The following is a 20,282-nucleotide window of genomic DNA, read 5'->3' on the forward strand; positions in this document are numbered from 1 at the left end:
CATATGGGACACAATACACACTCTACATACACACGCCATTAACCACATAGAAGATTCATATGGGAGACAATACACACTCTACATACACACGCCATTAACCACATAGAAGATTCATATGGGAGACAATACACACTCTACATACACACGCCATTAACCACATAGAAGATTCATATGGGACACAATACACACTCTACATACACACGCCATTAACCACATAGAAGATTCATATGGGACACAATACACACTCTACATACACACGCCATTAACCACATAGAAGATTCATATGGGAGACAATACACACTCTACATACACATGCCATTAACCACATAGAAGATTCATATGGGAGACAATACACACTCTACATACACACGCCATTAAACCCCTATGAAGATTCATATGGGAGACAATACACACTCTACATACACACGCCATTAACCACATAGAAGCAAAATCTTGTTTGGGTTACAATTTAATTATAGGTAGCCTTTTAAAATGTTATTCCAGGCTTTATTTAAATATTCCGCAAACTGAATATTTACACTGTACACTGACAGTGTACAGTGTAATGTGTAAAACAGCTATTATTTCAGTCCTACAGTACCAGAACGTTTAATAGATCTTATTGCTACTCCTCTAGCCTTCGTTGGAGCTCCAGACCTTCATAAAACATTCATCCACGGTGACACCAAGGTCAGCAGAATTAATAAGGGAAGGGTGAAACTGTTTATCCAAGTGTGGCTTCATGTCACGTGGACTCACTCCTCAGGAATCTAAGTCTGTTTCCCAAATGGCACCCTATTCCCTATATACTGCATTACTTTAGACCAAGGGCCTAGGACCCATTGGGTTCTGGTCAAAAGTAGTGCACTATAAAGGAAATAGGTTTCCATTTGGGATGCACACAAACTCTTGTTGGTTCATGTTTCATATGACATTTCTCTAATCTGATTTCAGTAATTTACTGGAATGGTGGTAGATGGGGTGGGGGGGTTCTATGTGTGATGTTGCCTCAACACATTTGAATAGTGAACGCTATCCATGACAGGTATGAGACTAGCAAACGCAAACCAAGATACAGCCAAGATGTAATAATAAGACAAGTGAACTGGGCCTTGGTGTAAGGTGATATCTGTCAGGGTGTAAGGTGATATCTGTCATGGTGTAAGGTGATATCTGTCAGGGTGTAAGGTGATATCTGTCAGCGTGCAACCCTCTGCTTTGAACTTGATTTATCACACAGGTCACAAACAGCAAGGCTGTTCCCTCCAGCAGGACGGAGCCAGCACCCTGGTGACACGGTGATTGGGGAGGGAGATAAGTCAAGCTTTACGTTGTCCTGCATCGTTAAAGCAGGGAGATACCAGGGTCCTCGGAACGGGTCAGCGTCCTAAATGGCACCCTATTCCCTATATAGTGCACTATTTGACCAGAACCCTATGGGCCACTACATAGGGAATATGTTTGTAGTGCACTATATAGGGAATAGGGTGCCATTTGAGAGGCAGATGGGTTTCCTGCAGGGATCAGGGTACAGACACATGACACGGTGGTATTATCTCTAAGAGGTTTTGGGTTGTTTAACGAGACTGAACACTTTCAACTCTCAACTTCTGTGACTCACCGGATTAGTTTCACAAACATCTCAATCTAATATAGATGATACAGTTATCGGATCATCGTACATAGTTCAGTACTTAAAACAGCCTTCCATGTCTTTAATATCGTACAACCAAATCTTATTACAAAACTTTTTGAAGATAACTTCTCATCAAGCACCAAATATTAATATTCGCAATAAAATGTGCCAACATACATGTTCTCTAAATAAAGATAAGAAAAGCAGAAATTGGTATTTATAAGCTATACCATAATCAAAAAAATACTTGTAAAACATAACATCTATAAATATAATCCTAAAAAGAAAGTGTGTGCAATTTCCCTATTGTAACTAGTGATCATCCACCCACTATTTTGTCGGTATCAATTCCTAAATATCGCATCATTGCAAACTTGTCCATGTTAGCTTCAGTATGACTGTTGTTTGTGTCATACAGTTCTCCATGCTATTCTATCCTGTAGTAGCATTTTGCATGTATGAGTATCACATCAGTATTCCACACGGTCTCAGCTGGAGAAGTTCATTGATGTGGGCCTATTTGTTGAGAGGAACTGTGGTTCTCTCCAGCCCTGTTCAGTCCAGAAGCAGATACACCAGGATATCATTGGTAGATTCAGTCGGACCACAATGGAAACTTGCAGTCAGGATCATCTCTTACACCATCCAATCAACTTTTGTTTGTTCCTTGTTGTTGTTGTTGTTGTTGTTGTTGTTGTTGTTGTTGTTGTTGTCAGGGTCACCTGACCAGGTGGCTGATGATGAGGACTATATCCTGTGCAGTGTCATCTTGGCAGAGGGACACGGTTCTGGGGCCATATGTGATGAGTCAGCCTGTTGACGACCTGCTTCACAAACGCCCCTGCTGGGAAATGAGGACAGAGATGCTGGTGACTCATAGATACTAGAACACTAAAGCCTGGCTTGTCGCCCTAACAACCACTCAAAACAAAGAACAAAAGATAAAAAAGTCCCCCAAAAATAATGGTAAGAACTACACCCGAAGACACTTCCAATCCCCCATTTTTTTTTTTGCGGGTATCAATTCCTAAATATTGCATCATATACACACACACACACACACACACACACACACACACACACACACACACACACACACACACACACACACACACACACACACACACACACACACACACACACACACACACACACACACACACACACACACACACACACATACATACATACATACATACATACATACATACATACATACATACATACATACATACATACATACATACATACATACATACATACAACTTAAGTCGGAAGTTTACAAACGACTTAGCCAAATACATTTAAACTCCATTTTTCACAATTCCTGACATTTAATCCTAGTAAAATTCCCTGTCTTAGGTCAGTTAAGATCACCACTTTATTTTAAGAATGTGAATTGTCAGAATAATAGTAGAGAGAATTATTTATTTCAGCTTTTATTTCTTTCATCACATTCCCAGTGGGTCAGAAGTTTACATACACTCAGTTAGTATTTGCTAACATTGCCTTTAAATTGTTTAACTTGGGTCAAACGTTTCGGGTAGTCTTCCACAAGCGTCCCACAATAAGTTGGGTAAATTTTGGCCCATTCCTCTTGACAGAGGACTGAATCAGGTTTGTTGGCCTCCTTGCTCACACACACTTTTTCAGTTCTGCCCACAAATTTCTATGGGATTGAGGTCAGGGCTTTGTGATGGCCACTCCAATACCTTGACTTTGTTGTCGTTAAGTCATTTTCCACAACTTTGGAAGTATACTTGGGGTCATTGTCCATTTGGAAGACCCATTTGCAACCAAGCTTTAACTTCCTGACCGATGTCTTGAGATGTTGCTTCAATATATCCACATCATTTTCCTACCTCATGATGCCATCTATTTTGTGAAGTGCACAAGTCCCTCCTGCAGTAAAGCACCCCCACAACATGATGCTTCCACCACCGTGCTTCACGGTTGGGATGGTGTTCTTCGGCTTGCAAGCCTCCCCCTTTTTCCTCCAAACATAAAGATGGTCATTATGGCCAAACAGTTCTATTTTTGTTTCATCAAACCAGAGGACATTTCTAACAAAAAGTCTGATCTTTGTCCCCATGTGCAGTTGCAAACCATAGTCTAGCTTTTTTATGGCGGTTTAGGAGCAGTGGCTTCTTCCTGTATCACAACTGCCCGTTATTGGGAGTCCTATAGAGTGGCGCACAATTGGCCCAGCATCATCCGGATTAGGGTTTGGCCGGGGTAGGCCGTCTTGATAAATAATAGTTGACTTGCCTGGTTAAATAAATAAAATAATAAACATACCATTGACTATTTTCCATCACTCAAACAACGTCCTTGTGTTTATAACTCTGAAACAAGCCTCTGCATAAGATCAAGATGCCGCAGCTCAGCTCATGCCTGCCTCAATTTTCTCTGCTTCCTCTAATACTCCCCCATTTGTTGAGATTGGTTCCAAATTAGCTCACAATTAAAGTTCCCTGACATGTTAGGAGGACGGAAGAAGGAGATCATTGTAATGCTGTAACAACACATCAGTTATCAGGGTGACATGAGTATCACTATGTGCTGTGTTGTGGGGGACGTTGGGCCGGCAGGTTAATGAAGGCAGGGGGATTAACACCCGGGGAGAGAATGAGAGAGAGAGTGGAACCTAAGGGATAGGGGGGCCATGGCCGCTGTCATTAGACTAGTTAATTACCCCCAGGCCAGGACAGGGCCGGGCTAAACCAGGACAGGAAGAGAGGGGGCCAGGACAGGGCTATAGCAGGACAGGAAGAGAGGTGGCCAGGAAACTAATATTACTATACGATAAAAACTACCTCACTAACAAACTAATATTACTATACGATAAAAACTACCTCACTAACAAACTAATATTACTGTACGGTAGAAACTACCTCACTAACAAACTAATATTACTATACGATAAAAACTACTTCACTAACAAACTAATATTACTGTACGGTTGAAACTACCTCATCAACAAACTAATATTACTGTACGGTTGAAACTACCTCATTAACAAACTAATATTACTGTACGGTTGAAACTACCTCATTAACAAACTAATATTACTGTACGGTAGGCACCCCATTTGACATTCTCCTGGCCGACCCTGAGGCACTTGTTCAGTAAGATACATCACAGGCCCATGTTAAAGGTAAAAATCTGTTGTTCTGCCACTGAGCAAGGCAGTTAACCCACTGTTCCCCGGGTGCCGAAGACGTGGATGTCGATTAAGGCAGCACCCCGCACCTTTCTGATTCAGAGGGGTTGGGTTAAATGTGGAAGATACATTTCAGTTGAAGGCATTCAGTTGTACAACTGACTAGGTGTCCCCCTTTCCCTTTCCCTAAAGTAACTTCCTTTAAATTCTTAAAATATAGTGCACAGAATCCCTTTGACATGATCTGATTTGACTACAAATGCATTGGAAACATGATTCAAAGCATAGCCACATGTGTTGTAGGACTAGCGGCGTTGTGCGGAGCCTGCCTGGATGTGAAGGTGGTATGATAACACAGCCAAAAGACTGAAACAGTTCTGAGAGCCAAACAGTTCACATTTACCAAGGAGGTGTTTCTCTCTGCTTCCTCAGAAAATAAGATTTCTGCTACGTTCTCAAAACTGTAACTCTGTTTAAATATATAGCAGCCTATATTAATCATGGTTGGACATAAACAAGAACATTTTAAATCATTGTGTTTGGGGCAGAAACCGCTTTTCCCTTCATATGTGTGTTTACGCCTCCTATGAGGGGCCCTGTATTTACCGGAGAACACAAATAATCATCCCCTCAAATGAAAAATCAGCCTTTATCATCCATGAACGTCTGCAATGCCTTTGTGTACTCTCGTGCTGCCTCCTGATTGCTTGTTTATTATTCCAGGGTGGCCTCTGAGCCAATGGGGGCGAGCCAGCTACCTCAAGGTGCCAAGTCATTCCCAGCCATTTCCTGTCTGTGACATCATTGTGTATTCCCCAGAAAGCACCCTGATCCGTGTCTTGTCTGCAGCCTGGGTGGCACACGGCGCACACAGCTAGCGTAAACACAAGGTGCAGTGGTGAACCAGTCATTTAGCCTGTTCTCTGGGCAGCTATGAAGGGAGAAGTCAGGGCTCTGGATGCAAGCTGATGCCACGTTTCCATTACTCAGTCACTTTGGATTACCAATGTACCATATTCACTGTGATGAAACACTGACCTGTTATGATTTGATTCAGACGGTTAATTCTTGCTGAATTGTTGTGCTGGAATCTGCCATTTGCCAACTCAAACATACTGTGTGCCTTCAGATTGACTAAAGCAAGAGTTGCATACTTCATTTGCTGGTCAGTGGAAAGGCCAATTCAATTGAGGGTCCAAATTAATTGGCCTTTCCTCTGACCAGCTTTAGTCAATTCTCTCTCAACATAGCTCATTAAACTAACCAATGCAAAGTGTAGCAAGAAGGTATTTAATTTACCATAACTTTATACATGGACTAGATTAGATTGTATTGGTTATTTGAGACCTACCTGAAAGTCATGTTGACTTTTCCTCAAAAAGCCTCATTTGATCATCTATTTCTGGAACATTTCTCTAAACATTTCTGTATTCTTTGATTGTAATGTGAGGACATGTGACTTATAAAAAGGCAAGCCTAACTGGTCTGTTTCATTTTCTCTCTTCACACTGATGAAGGCTGCAAAGCCAAAACGTCCGTGTACGCAATTCCTGATGCAGTGAAAAAAAGCTTCATGCGACATGGATTTGAGTGCGAACCCATCACACCTTTTTGTTTGACTGAATTCACAATTAGGCACCAGCCAAGCTTCTGGGAGAGCACCATGACCCCCTTCTGATTAACTCTCTCACCAACCCACCTGAGAGAGAAGCTGCTCTCTCTCTCTCCAGCTATACATCGATTCACAAATCCAAGGGAAATCCTAATGAAAACAAGCTTTCCTCCAAGGCTGACATGATATGGGTCAAAGAATTACACCCTATTCCCTACATAGTGCACTACTTTTGACAAGAGCCCTATGAGCCCTGGTCAAAAGTAGTGCACTACAGTATATGGGAATAGGGGGCCATTTGGAACTGACTCAATATGGTTTCAGTTATACTGAAACAATGATCTGAGATCTGTAAATCAAACATGAAAAGGCCTTGGAGAAAAAGACAGAATAGATTTTTCATTGGTCATCCAGTCAGGCAATACTTTGTCCATCTCTTCGGGAATGGAAAGGTTCAGTCATCCCCATCTGCAGTATTGTACAGCACTGCTTTCATGAATACGCCTGCTTATCAAAATGACTACTACTTTCAAACATTCTCCAGTTGATTGACACAATAAAGATATAGGCTTTAGTCTCAGTGCTGAAATGGTACATTTAGTGCACTGTGGATGTGCACCTCTACTCATTCAATCCTTCCAATGGGCTCATTCAATCCCTGTCCCATCCTCCTCCCCAAGTTGTTGTTGTAACTATATGTTTTCAAACACCTTACCTGCTAAATGCATGTAAGTAAGTGGGTAAATACAGAAACAACTCATGCCATGTCAGAGCTTCTTCCACTTAGTAAACCTCATAGACATCTTGCCTTTCCACACAGCTCTCAGGGTTTTTCATTGTAAAGCACAAGGCAGCTAGAGGTTGTGACTCAAATGGAACACTATTCCCTATATAGTGCACTACTTTTAACCAGGTCAAAAATAATACACTATACAGGCAATAGGGAGACATTTGGCATGCATCCACACTGCTCCTACAACAGCAAAGCTAAACAGATTCAACAAGCCCTCCCCGTACCTTCTAGAACAGTACAGAGCTACAGGGGAGATGGTGGGAGTCTCAAATGGCCCTCTATTCCCTATATAGTGCAATACTTTTGACCAAGGTCCATAGATAAAAAGGATGCACTATAGAGGCAATAGGATACCATTTGGGATGCAACCAGGGACCTTACTCTTCATTTCTGCTGAGTCTCACTTTGTCTGTAATAATAATCATAGCTTTGTGTCTCTGTCTTACCTTCCATAATATACAGCTAAGAGTGCAGGAACCAATGGGACTGGTCCTTTCTTTTTCAGAGACCCTGAGGTGATCTCTCTGACACTGAAGGATGTGTCAATATAAGCTGGTGTATAGCAACTATGCGTGGACAACACCAAATTATTTGTTGCAATTTTAGATATTTATCTTGTAGAGCAGCACATCTGGACTGAATATGAGGGGTTTCGTTCATGAATTATTCATAGATTTTCAGTATTCAAACAATCAGCAGACTTACAACCTCAGGGTGTGTGTGTGTGTGTGTGTGAGTGTGTGTGTGTGTGTGTGTGTGTGTGTGTGTGTGTGTGTGTGTGTGTGTGTGTGTGTGTGTGTGTGTGTGTGTGTGTGTGTGTGTGTGTGTGTGTGTGTGTGTGTGTGTGTGTGTGTGTGTGTGTGTGTGTGTGTGTGTGTGTTGGTCTCCTGTCTACCAAAGTCTTGTCTGGATTGAAATACTGTATATTTGATCTTATCTCCAGCCCTGGTCTGCACCGGTCCTTTGTTGAATCCTCACATAGTTGGAGTGCTTTGCAGTCTGCACCTGTTTCTTATTGGGATGCCACTAGGTCTTATAGCTCTGCAGTCTGCACCTGTTTCTTATTGGGATGTCACTAGGTCTTATAGCTCTGCAGTCTGCACCTGTTTCTTATTGGGATGCCACTAGGTCTTATAGCTCTGCAGTCTGCACCTGTTTCTTATTGGGATGCCAGTAGGTCTTATAGCTCTGCAGTCTGCACATGTTTCTTATTGGGATGCCACTAGGTCTCAGCTCTGCAGTCTGCACATGTTTCTTATTGGGATGCCAGTAGGTCTTATAGCTCTGCAGTCTGCACATGTTTCTTATTGGGATGCCACTAGGTCTCAGCTCTGCAGTCTGCACCTGTTTCTTATTGGGATGCCACTAGGTCTCAGCTCTGCAGTCTGCACATGTTTCTTATTGGGATGCCACTAGGTCTCAGCTCTGCAGTCTGCACCTGTTTCTTATTGGGATGCCACTAGGTCTTATAGCTCTGCAGTCTGCACCTGTTTCTTATTGGGATGCCACTAGGTCTCAGCTCTGCAGTCTGCACCTGTTTCTTATTGTGATGCCACTAGGTCTCAGCTCTGCAGTCTGCACCTGTTTCTTATTGGGATGCCACTAGGTCTCAGCTCTGCAGTCTGCACATGTTTCTTATTGGGATGCCACTAGGTCTCAGCTCTGCAGTCTGCACCTGTTTCTTATTGGGATGCCACTAGGTCTTATAGCTCTGCAGTCTGCACCTGTTTCTTATTGGGATGCCACTAGGTCTCAGCTCTGCAGTCTGCACCTGTTTCTTATTGTGATGCCACTAGGTCTCAGCTCTGCAGTCTGCACATGTTTCTTATTGGGATGCCACTAGGTCTTATAGCTCTGCAGTCTGCACCTGTTTCTTATTGGGATGCCACTAGGTCTTATAGCTCTGCAGTCTGCACCTGTTTCTTATTGGGATGCCACTAGGTCTCAGCTCTGCAGTCTGCACATGTTTCTTATTGGGATGCCAGTAGGTCTTATAGCTCTGCAGTCTGCACCTGTTTCTTATTGGGATGCCACTAGGTCTTATAGCTCTGCAGTCTGCACCTGTTTCTTATTGGGATGCCACTAGGTCTCAGCTCTGCAGTCTGCACCTGTTTCTTATTGGGATGCCACTAGGTCTTATAGCTCTGCAGTCTGCACCTGTTTCTTATTGGGATGCCACTAGGTCTCAGCTCTGCAGTCTGCACATGTTTCTTATTGGGATGCCAGTAGGTCTCAGCTCTGCAGTCTGCACCTGTTTCTTATTGGGATGCCAGTAGGTCTTATAGCTCTGCAGTCTGCACCTGTTTCTTATTGGGCAGTCTGCACCTGTGGCCCACAGTTAAATCCACCAAACAAAATATTGTCAAGTCCATTGCCCTGCAATATATCCATAGTCTATTCGTCATAGTCTATTCATCATAGTCTATTCGTCATAGTCTATTCGTCATAGTCTATTCGTCATAGTCTATTCATCATAGTCTATTCGTCATAGTCTATTCATCATAGTCTATTCGTCATAGTCTATTCGTCATAGTCTATTCATCATAGTCTATTCATCATAGTCTATTCGTTATAGTCTATTCATCATAGTCTATTCGTCATAGTCTATTCGTCATAGTCTATTCATCATAGTCTATTCATCATAGTCTATTCGTCATAGTCTATTCATCATAGTCTATTCATCATAGTCTATTCATCATAGTCTATTCATCATAGTCTATTCATCATAGTCTATTCGTCATAGTCTATTCGTCATAGTCTATTCATCATAGTCTATTCATCATAGTCTATTCATCATAGTCTATTCATCATAGTCTATTCGTCATAGTCTATTCGTCATAGTCTATTCATCATAGTCTACTTGTCATAGTCTATTCGTCATAGTTTATTCATCATAGTCTATTCATCATAGTCTATTCATCATAGTCTATTCATCATAGTCTATTCGTCATTGCAATGTATTCTGTCAGATATTTCCATTCAATCTAAATTATTACATTCGTCAATCAATTATATTTTTCAATCATATTATCACTTTAGATATTTTAGCTGAATAATCAGCGAGGGTGTAGTGGAAATTGAAGTTCCCCACTGGTCACAAAGTGGTTGAATCACGTTTGATTCAACGTAATTTGTGAAGGTATTGTGATGTGGAATCTATGTGGAAAATACATTGGATTTGAAAAAAGTACAACTTAAAACTGTTGTTTTTAAGGGTGAAATTTGAACTACAGGATTATGCCATCATGGTAAACAAACTTCAACATAGACAAACCTTGGATAAAATATGTGTTGAACATGTACCTTTAAAACAACATCAGATCTTCAACTTCACTCCACTGGGCAGCACCTCCTACTGGAGAATTGATGAATCTCCAGCTCCTCTTTGGTCTCCCATCCAGGGTTTTAACCGACATCTGTGTTAAAGAATAGGCCTCAATCAAATCAAACTTTTTCACTGCATTTAAAGTTTGATTTTCTTTCATTTAGTCTTATTCTTTAAATTAGATTTTTGGATGAAATGGAGACATGAATACAACATATCAATTATTAATTGTAGACAACTGTAATTAAAGCCAGACTAAGTCAATGGCACAGATGAAACTATCAAGCAGAATGTGCATATCTCATATGTTGATATTTGGTTGTGTTGACAACCAAAGACTAATCAATATCACTTTTGAAATACAACAAATTGCATATTCATTTGTCCACAAGTTAACAAATTACATTGTATGTTGGATTCACCTCTCTAACTCAACCAAGAATATAAGTTAAAGACTGTGAGTAAGCCAGTGGTTCAGATGGAACTATCCAAGCAGTAGATACATCTCCTTTAAATGTTCATGTCTGGTTGCATTGTCAACCAAAGACAATTCAATATTACATTTGTAATATTGAGTTAAGGCTATTTTACAAACGAATGTAACATTCGACATTAAAATGAGTAACACATCCATGGCCACATTGAGGCTACTGTAACTATACATGTCTTGTTGTGTAATCATATAACACGTGCACGTTGAAGATAGCATGCATGACCTATACATGTCTTGTTGTGTAAACATATAACGCGTGCATGTTGAAGATAGCATGCATGACCTGTACATGTCTTGTAGTGTAATCATATAACGCGTGCATGTTGAAGATAGCATGCATGACCTGTACATGTCTTGTAGTGTAATCATATAACGCGTGCATGTTGAAGATAGCATGCATGACCTGTACATGTCTTGTAGTGTAATCATATAACGCGTGCATGTTGAAGATAGCATGCGTGACCTATACATGTCTTGTAGTGTAATCATATAACGCGTGCATGTTGAAGATAGCATGCATGACCTGTACATGTCTTGTAGTGTAATCATATAACGCGTGCATGTTGAAGATAGCATGCATGACCTGTACATGTCTTGTTGTGTAATCATATAACACGTGCATGTTGAAGATAGCATGCATGACCTATACATGTCTTGTTGTGTAATCATATAACGCGTGCATGTTGAAGATAGCATGCATGACCTATACATGTCTTGTTGTGTAATCATATAACGCGTGCATGTTGAAGATAGCATGCGTGACCTATACATGTCTTGTTGTGTAATCATATAACGCGTGCATGTTGAAGATAGCATGCGTGACCTATACATGTCTTGTTGTGTAATCATATAACGCGTGCATGTTGAAGATAGCATGCGTGACCTATACATGTCTTGTTGTGTAATCATATAACGCGTGCATGTTGAAGATAGCATGCATGACCTATACATGTCTTGTTGTGTAAACATATAACGTGTGCATGTTGAAGATAGCATGCATGACCTGTACATGTCTTCTTGTGTAATCATATAATGCGTGCATGTTGAAGATAGCATGCATGACCTATACATGTCTTGTTGTGTAAACATATAACGCGTGCATGTTGAAGATAGCATGCATGACCTATACATGTCTTGTTGTGTAATCATATAATGCGTGCATGTTGAAGATAGCATGCGTGACCTATGCAGGTCTGTTTAGAGCTTCACAATTGCTGTAATAATCTGATCACTTACTTTTAATGTAATCTCAACTGCAATCCCGGTCATTCGGTTCTGCTAACATATTAAACACAGTGATAACACATTAATGCTGAATAAAAAAAAATATATATTTTAAATTGAATTCCCATTTTAATTTTGCTGTGCTTTTAAAAATGTTTTAAAGTACATAGGCATTTGGTTGACAATAAAACCAAAACATCTGACATTGTTTTTCGATTGGAATTTTGTGGTACTTACTGACTTTATAGTCCCCATTGGGAAACTGTGTTGCAGTGTCATGTACACGTTTAAAGCGGCGTTTAAATACAAAACAAAATTGACAATACAGCTTTCATAACAGTTACATACCAATATATATATATATATATATAAAAACTGGCCTGCTGTTCTTACTGTGTCGATAGGAACATTAGCCCCAGATATTTAGGAGGGATATCACACACACCTATATCACACCACAAATGACTGTCTAGTTCTGGTTTTCCTGCTGAGGGGTGCCCTATACCTGCGCCCAGAGGGGAGTAGTTCAAAGTCCAGGTACAGGGGGTGGCTTGGGTCTAAAATGATTCTGTACCTTTTGTACGCATAGTGACAACACATTGGAAATTCAACTATCTTTTGGGTGTATTTTTGAGTGGGTGAATAAAGGTTGTAATCTCATCAACGTCTCAACCAAATACCACCCAATTGTCCACGTTGAAATGACGTGGCGTGCCCACTGGGTTGTCAATATTATTATTTTTAATCTTACCTTTATTTAACTAGGCAGGTCAGTTAAGAACAAATTCTTATTTTCAATGACGGCCTAGGAACAGTGGGTGACCTGCCTTGTTCAGGGGCAGAACGACAGATTTGTACATTGTCAGCTCCAGGATTTGTTCTTGCAAGCATTCGGTTACTAGTCCAACTACTGACCTACTGACCACTAGGCTACCTGCCGCCCCATTATGATCAAGTTGCATCTACCGACTCACTTCATGTTACGGCAATGTTTATTGCATTAACTATTCATAAAATTATAGAAAACACATAATACAACATTCACAACAGAACGGGATAACAATCATAAAGGAAAAGGAAAGGAAAAATACAAGTAGGCCTTCAACACGGAACGTTTTGATGCGGCCTGGACCGACTTGTCCTGTCCTTCAACACGGAACGTTTTGATGCGGCCTGGACCGATTTGTCCTGTCCTTCAACACGGAACGTTTTGATGCGGCCTGGACCGACTTGTCCGGTCCTTCAACACGGAACGTTTTGATGCGGCCTGGACCGATTTGTCCTGTCCTTCAACACGGAACGTTTTGATGCGGCCTGGACCGATTTGTCCTGTCCTTCAACACGGAACGTTTTGATGCGGCCTGGACCGACTTGTCCGGTCCTTCAACACGGAACGTTTTGATGCGGCCTGGACCGACTTGTCCGGTCCTTCAACACGGAACGTTTTGATGCGGCCTGGACCGATTTGTCCTGTCCTTCAACACGGAACGTTTTGATGCGGCCTGGACCGATTTGTCCTGTCCTTCAACACGGAACGTTTTGATGCGGCCTGGACCGACTTGTCCTATCCTTCAACACGGAACGTTTTGATGCGGCCTGGACCGATTTGTCCTGTCCTTCAACACGGAACGTTTTGATGCGGCCTGGACCGATTTGTCCTGTCCTTCAACACGGAACGTTTTGATGCGGCCTGGACCGACTTGTCCGGTCCTTCAACACGGAACGCTTTGATGCGGCCTGGACCGATTTGTCCTGTCCTTCAACACGGAACGCTTTGATGCGGCCTGGACCGACTTGTCCTGTCCTTCAACACGGAACGTTTTGATGCGGCCTGGACCGATTTGTCCTGTCCTTCAACACGGAACGTTTTGATGCGGCCTGGACCGATTTGTCCTGTCCTTCAACACGGAACGTTTTGATGCGGCCTGGACCGACTTGTCCGGTCCTTCAACACGGAACGCTTTGATGCGGCCTGGACCGATTTGTCCTGTCCTTCAACACGGAACGTTTTGATGCGGCCTGGACCGACTTGTCCGGTCCTTCAACACGGAACGCTTTGATGCGGCCTGGACCGACTTGTCCGGTCCTTCAACACGGAACGCTTTGATGCGGCCTGGACCGATTTGTCCTGTCCTTCAACACGGAACGTTTTGATGCGGCCTGGACCGATTTGTCCTGTCCTTCAACACGGAACGTTTTGATGCGGCCTGGACCGACTTGTCCTGTCCTTCAACACGGAACGTTTTGATGCGGCCTGGACCGATTTGTCCTGTCCTTCAACACGGAACGTTTTGATGCGGCCTGGACCGATTTGTCCTGTCCTTCAACACGGAACGTTTTGATGCGGCCTGGACCGACTTGTCCGGTCCTTCAACACGGAACGTTTTGATGCGGCCTGGACCGATTTGTCCTGTCCTTCAACACGGAACGTTTTGATGCGGCCTGGACCGATTTGTCCTGTCCTTCAACACGGAACGTTTTGATGCGGCCTGGACCGACTTGTCCTGTCCTTCAACACGGAACGTTTTGATGCGGCCTGGACCGACTTGTCCTGTCCTTCAACACGGAACGTTTTGATGCGGCCTGGACCGATTTGTCCTGTCCTTCTACACGGAACGTTTTGATGCGGCCTGGACCGATTTGTCCTGTCCTTCAACACGGAACGTTTTGATGCGGCCTGGACCGATTTGTCCTGTCCTTCAACACGGAACGTTTTGATGCGGCCTGGACCGATTTGTCCTGTCCTTCAACACGGAACGTTTTGATGCGGCCTGGACCGACTTGTCCTGTCCTTCAACACGGAACGTTTTGATGCGGCCTGGACCGATTTGTCCTGTCCTTCAACACGGAACGTTTTGATGTGGCCTGGACCGATTTGTCCTGTCCTTCACCACCGAAGGTTTTGATGCGGCCTGGACCGACTTGTCCGGTCCTTCAACACGGAACGTTTTGATGTGGCCTGGACCGATTTGTCCTGTCCTTCAACACGGAACGTTTTGATGTGGCCTGGACCGACTTGTCCTGTCCTTCACCACGGAACGTTTTGATGCGGCCTGGACCGACTTGTCCGGTCCTTCACCACGGAACGTTTTGATGCGGCCTGGACCGACTTGTCCGGTCCTTCAACACGGAACGTTTTGATGTGGCCTGGACCGACTTGTCCTGTCCTTCACCACGGAAAGTTTTGATGCGGCCTGGACCGACTTGTCCTGTCCTTCACCACGGAAGGTTTTAATGCGGCCTGGACCGAATTGGCCATTGAGAATATTTATATGTTTCACAACATTTATAATGGGTGTGTACATATTTAGCCATTGAAAATAGCGTCATTGGAATAGTAGCTTATGCTATTTATGAAAGGATTGTGTGCTATTAGGAAAGCGGCCCATGGTAGAATAGGTCTATACTCCACCTGTTCTCATGGTAGAATAGGTCTATACTCCACCTGTTCTCATGGTAGAATAGGTCTATACTCCACCTGTTCTCATGGTAGAATAGGTCTATACTCCACCTGTTCTCATGGTAGAATAGGTCTATACTCCACCTGTTCTCATGGTAGAATAGGTCTATACTCCACCTGTTCTCATGGTAGAATAGGTCTATACACCACCTGTTCTCATGGTAGAATAGGTCTATACTCCACCTGTTCTCATGGTAGAATAGGTCTATACTCCACCTGTTCTCGTGGTAGAATAGGTCTATACTCCACCTGTTCTCATGTTAGAATAGGTCTATACTCCACCTGTTCTCATGGTAGAATAGGTCTATACTCCACCTGTTCTCATGGTAGAATAGGTCTATACTCCACCTGTTCTCATGGTAGAATAGGTCTATACTCCACCTGTTCTCATGGTAGAATAGGTCTATACTCCACCTGTTCTCATGGTAGAATAGGTCTATACTCCACCTGTTCTCATGTTAGAATAGGTCTATACTCCACCTGTTCTCATGGTAGAATAGGTCTATACTCCACCTGTTCTCATGTTAGAATAGGTCTATACTCCACCTGTTCTCATGTTAGAATAGGTCTATACTCCACCTGTTCTCATGGTAGAATAGGTCTATACTCCACCTGTTCTCATGGTAGAATAGGTCTATACTCCACCTGTTCTCATGGTAGAATAGGTCTATACTCCACCTGTTCTCATGGTAGAATAGGTCTATACTCCACCTGTTCTCATGGTAGAATAGGTCTATACTCCACCTGTTCTCATGGTAGAATAGGTCTATACTCCACCTGTTCTCATGGTAGAATAGGTCTATACTCCACCTGTTCTCATGGTAGAATAGGTCTATACTCCACCTGTTCTCATGGTAGAATAGGTCTATACTCCACCTGTTCTCATGGTAGAATAGGTCTATACTCCACCTGTTCTCATGGTAGAATAGGTCTATACTCCACCTGTTCTCATGGTAGAATAGGTCTATACTCCACCTGTTCTCATGGTAGAATAGGTCTATACTCCACCTGTTCTCATGGTAGAATAGGTCTATACTCCACCTGTTCTCATGGTAGAATAGGTTTATACTCCACCTGTTCTCATGGTAGAATAGGTCTATACTCCACCTGTTCTCATGTATGTCACAGCCATTCTTTAAACTGTCCACTTGACCTAGTCCCCTGCTATATCAGAACTCAGGCACCCCTCGCCCCATTTGTGTGTCAATTATATAATAATAATAATAATAATAATAATAACAATCATAATATCCATCATAATATATTGTGTATAATTATAAATAACAATTTGATAAAATGTATTTTAGGCCAAAATATTATTTTATGTAATTTACTTTGGGCCAAATCTTATTAAGAAACGAATGAACTGAATATAGAATAGTACAGACAGTATCAGAAAGCCATATATCCTCGAAGGAAGGAATGCATTCTGGAGATAATGAACAACTGTTACCAGTGTATGCAGTTAGTTATTCAAGTCATTCAAGACTCATTTTCTGATGCAGTTATTGGCACCCAGTGATATAAACCGAGACTACAGGGATGAGGGATTATTTCACATCTTTCTTTTAAAATAACGTTATTTCATTCTTACATTGCATTTAAATTATACATTCGGTAGGCCTATCATTTGCTTATTAGGAACATCACAATTACTTCAACCCTTATAGAAAACATTCCGTTATTGGTCAACACAGACAATAGTCTGTATTATATTGATTTATGATAGATTGCTTTTTATTTTCTTCAAAACCACATATTTGTCATCGAACATTTTCCGTCCCCATTTTCTAACAAAGAGGTAGCATTTTGCATCACGATTATCTAAGAAAAGAAACTCTGCAAAGTATTGTGGCTAAGGTTTAGCAGTCAAAGAAGAGCAGAAAACTCACTGCAGGTCGTATTGAAGGCCCATTTCAGACTAACCCTTTGTACCAATGTACAATTCCACACAGGCCTGGCCTATATTATATTCAACATCTCAATAGATAAGTGCGTTTCAATAACTATCAGACGTCATTTGGCGTCTTTCCAACAACCACTGGGATACGGTATTGCATCCTGACATTATCAAAACAACTTACATAATACTGGTTAACAACATTGACGTCGATTGCTGTAGGCCTTCTCCCAGCACATATAAAAATGCTATATTCTCTTACCCTAATCTCCAGCAAATTCCTGCGCGGTTGGAACCGTCCATTTTAGTTTGATATATTTCCTATGGGACGTAGGCCGAGGTTCCATCGCAGGTGAGGCCCGTGGTAATCTATTATCACCCACACGATGTGCTGAGTCGTTTTTTGTTGTGAATAGAACGCGAATGCTTCTCTCCGATCTTATTTCGAAGCCTTTCTGTCGAGGAATGCTCTCGAACCAAGGCGAGTCCCTGTTCTACAACAACATCTGTTCATTTCACGTGACTTTTGTAAAATACTAACATCTGTTCAGAATAGGTTTCACTCGGTGCCTCTCTCTGCGTCGTGTCCGTTACCAACTCCTCTCCGCAAACACAGGAACGTATACTTAGTTGTGTTACATTTCTGACTTGGAGAGAGTTTGTTGACTTCAAATTAAGCTATTTTGCTTGTCAACGGGAACAGCTTGGATGTTCATATAAGCAAGTTGTGTTCTTAGGTAGGCTAAGGACTAGGTTTATCTTTTGCATTCAGGTTTTTAGTTTGCACATAACTCTATTTTGCGTTTTGGAACTTTTCTTGTGATTCTGCAGTGACTGTGTCCATAAAAACAAGCTGTGTATGGGAGACTTTCACATATGCTGTCTGTATACTCCACCACCTCACACTAGCCTACAGGGCCGCTGTATACTCCACCACCTCACACGAGCCTACAGGGCCGCTGTATACTCCACCACCTCACACGAGCCTACAGGGCCGCTGTATACTCCACCACCTCACACGAGCCTACAGGGCCTACCAAAGACTCCTTGAATTTCATAGACATCTGGGAATTCCATACATGCCTCACAAGCCAATTGCACACCTTCAAACGGACACGTGCTTTGAATTAAACGACTTCAGGAGGGTTGAAGAGTCCAAAATACTTTTCCAGATTCAACAAACGGATGGATAGATTAAGCGTCCAGGGGCAGTAACTGCAGGCTATGCAATACTTTGATTGAACATGTATTCTGAGGGAACACGCCTGCTCTCTCAGATTGACAATCAGTTGTTCTGCGTTATCTGCCATAAAGGGACATGTTTGCACAGCATCTACAGCTGATACATAAGGCCTTTAATACATGCTAATGCTAATAATCTATCAACACCCGTTCACGTCAAATAAATCGGTGAAGAATATGGGGACAACGTTATGGGGATCAATTCATTAGACGTGCTTTGATCTACAGGCGGTTTGCAGGAGCTTTAGCCTGAGCGCTTGCCATTATAGCCCGCCGTGTGGGGAAATAACGTGCGCTCATCAGTTCGATGTATTAAATAGTTTATGTTTATATGAAAGCCACAGACAGAAAATAAAACCCACCAACAAGATTTGTTAACGTAAGCTTAATATTTTACTCTGTCTCGCATCAGTAGCCTATTACATTTAACAAAGTAACATGACTCTTTGTGAATAGATTAGAAGTAGCCTAAAATAATACAGACAGTCAATTACAATAGGCCTGCTACATCGTCTCGGCTACATACTAGGCTATATGCAATATCATGATTTAAGGTGTTATGAATCACATATCAATATATATCACAATTGAATAGGCCTATATTCATTTAGTATTTTTCAGCTTTTGCAAAACTATTCTCCATTTCTCATTAAAGAAAGAAGAAATTTCACGCAACTGATCAATCATGTCGATTTGCAACCTAATTTATCAGGCAGACTGAATAACCTCATTTATCAGGCAGACTGAATAACCTCATTTATCAGGAAGACCGAATAACCTCATTTATCAGGCAGACTGAATAACCTCATTTATCAGGCAGACTGAATAACCTCATTTATCAGGCAGACTGAATAACCTCATTTATCAGGAAGACCGAATAACCTCATTTATCAGAAACATTGAGTAACTTCATTTATCAGAAACATGGAATAATCTTTTATCAGGAACACATAATCATCTAATGTATCAGAAACATGGAATAATCTCATTAACAGGAACGTGGAATAACCTCATTTATCAGGAACATGGTATAATCTAATTTAACAGGAAAACGGAATAACCTAATTCATCAGGGATATGGAATAACCTCATTTATCAGGGACACAGAAAACCCTCCTTTATCAAGAACATGGAAATACCTAATTTATGAGGAAAACAGAATAATCTCCTTTATCAGGAACGTGGAATAACCTCATTTATCAGGAACATGGAATAACCTAATTTAACAGGAACGTGGAATAACCTCATTTATCAGGAACGTGGAATAACCTCATTTATCAGGAACACAGAAAACCCTCCTTTATCAAGAACATGGAAATACCTCATTTATGAGGAAAACAGAATAATCTCCTTTATCAGGAACATGGAATAATCTAATTTATCAGGAACACTGAATAACCTAATTTATCAGGAACGTGGAATAACCTCATTTAT

General features: G+C 41.8%; 1 long non-coding RNA gene across 2 annotated transcripts; it reads right to left on the bottom strand.

Annotated features, from left to right (window-relative positions):
- Positions 1 to 1,505: 1,505 nt before the first annotated feature.
- Positions 1,506 to 18,198, bottom strand: LOC135535110 (uncharacterized). Of its 2 annotated transcripts, none has more exons than XR_010454814.1 (3): positions 17,869 to 18,198; positions 10,508 to 10,620; positions 1,506 to 2,477 (listed from the first exon to the last, which is right to left on the bottom strand). It is a non-coding gene; the product is annotated as an uncharacterized LOC135535110 (long non-coding RNA). The 2 variants fall into 2 exon arrangements; XR_010454813.1 differs by having other exon boundaries at positions 1,506 to 2,480.
- Between the last annotated feature and the right edge of the window lie 2,084 nt (positions 18,199 to 20,282).

The sequence above is a fragment of the Oncorhynchus masou genome, unplaced genomic scaffold (genome assembly GCF_036934945.1).
Source record: "Oncorhynchus masou masou isolate Uvic2021 unplaced genomic scaffold, UVic_Omas_1.1 unplaced_scaffold_4454, whole genome shotgun sequence".
NCBI classification, from domain to species: Eukaryota; Metazoa; Chordata; class Actinopteri; order Salmoniformes; family Salmonidae; genus Oncorhynchus; species Oncorhynchus masou.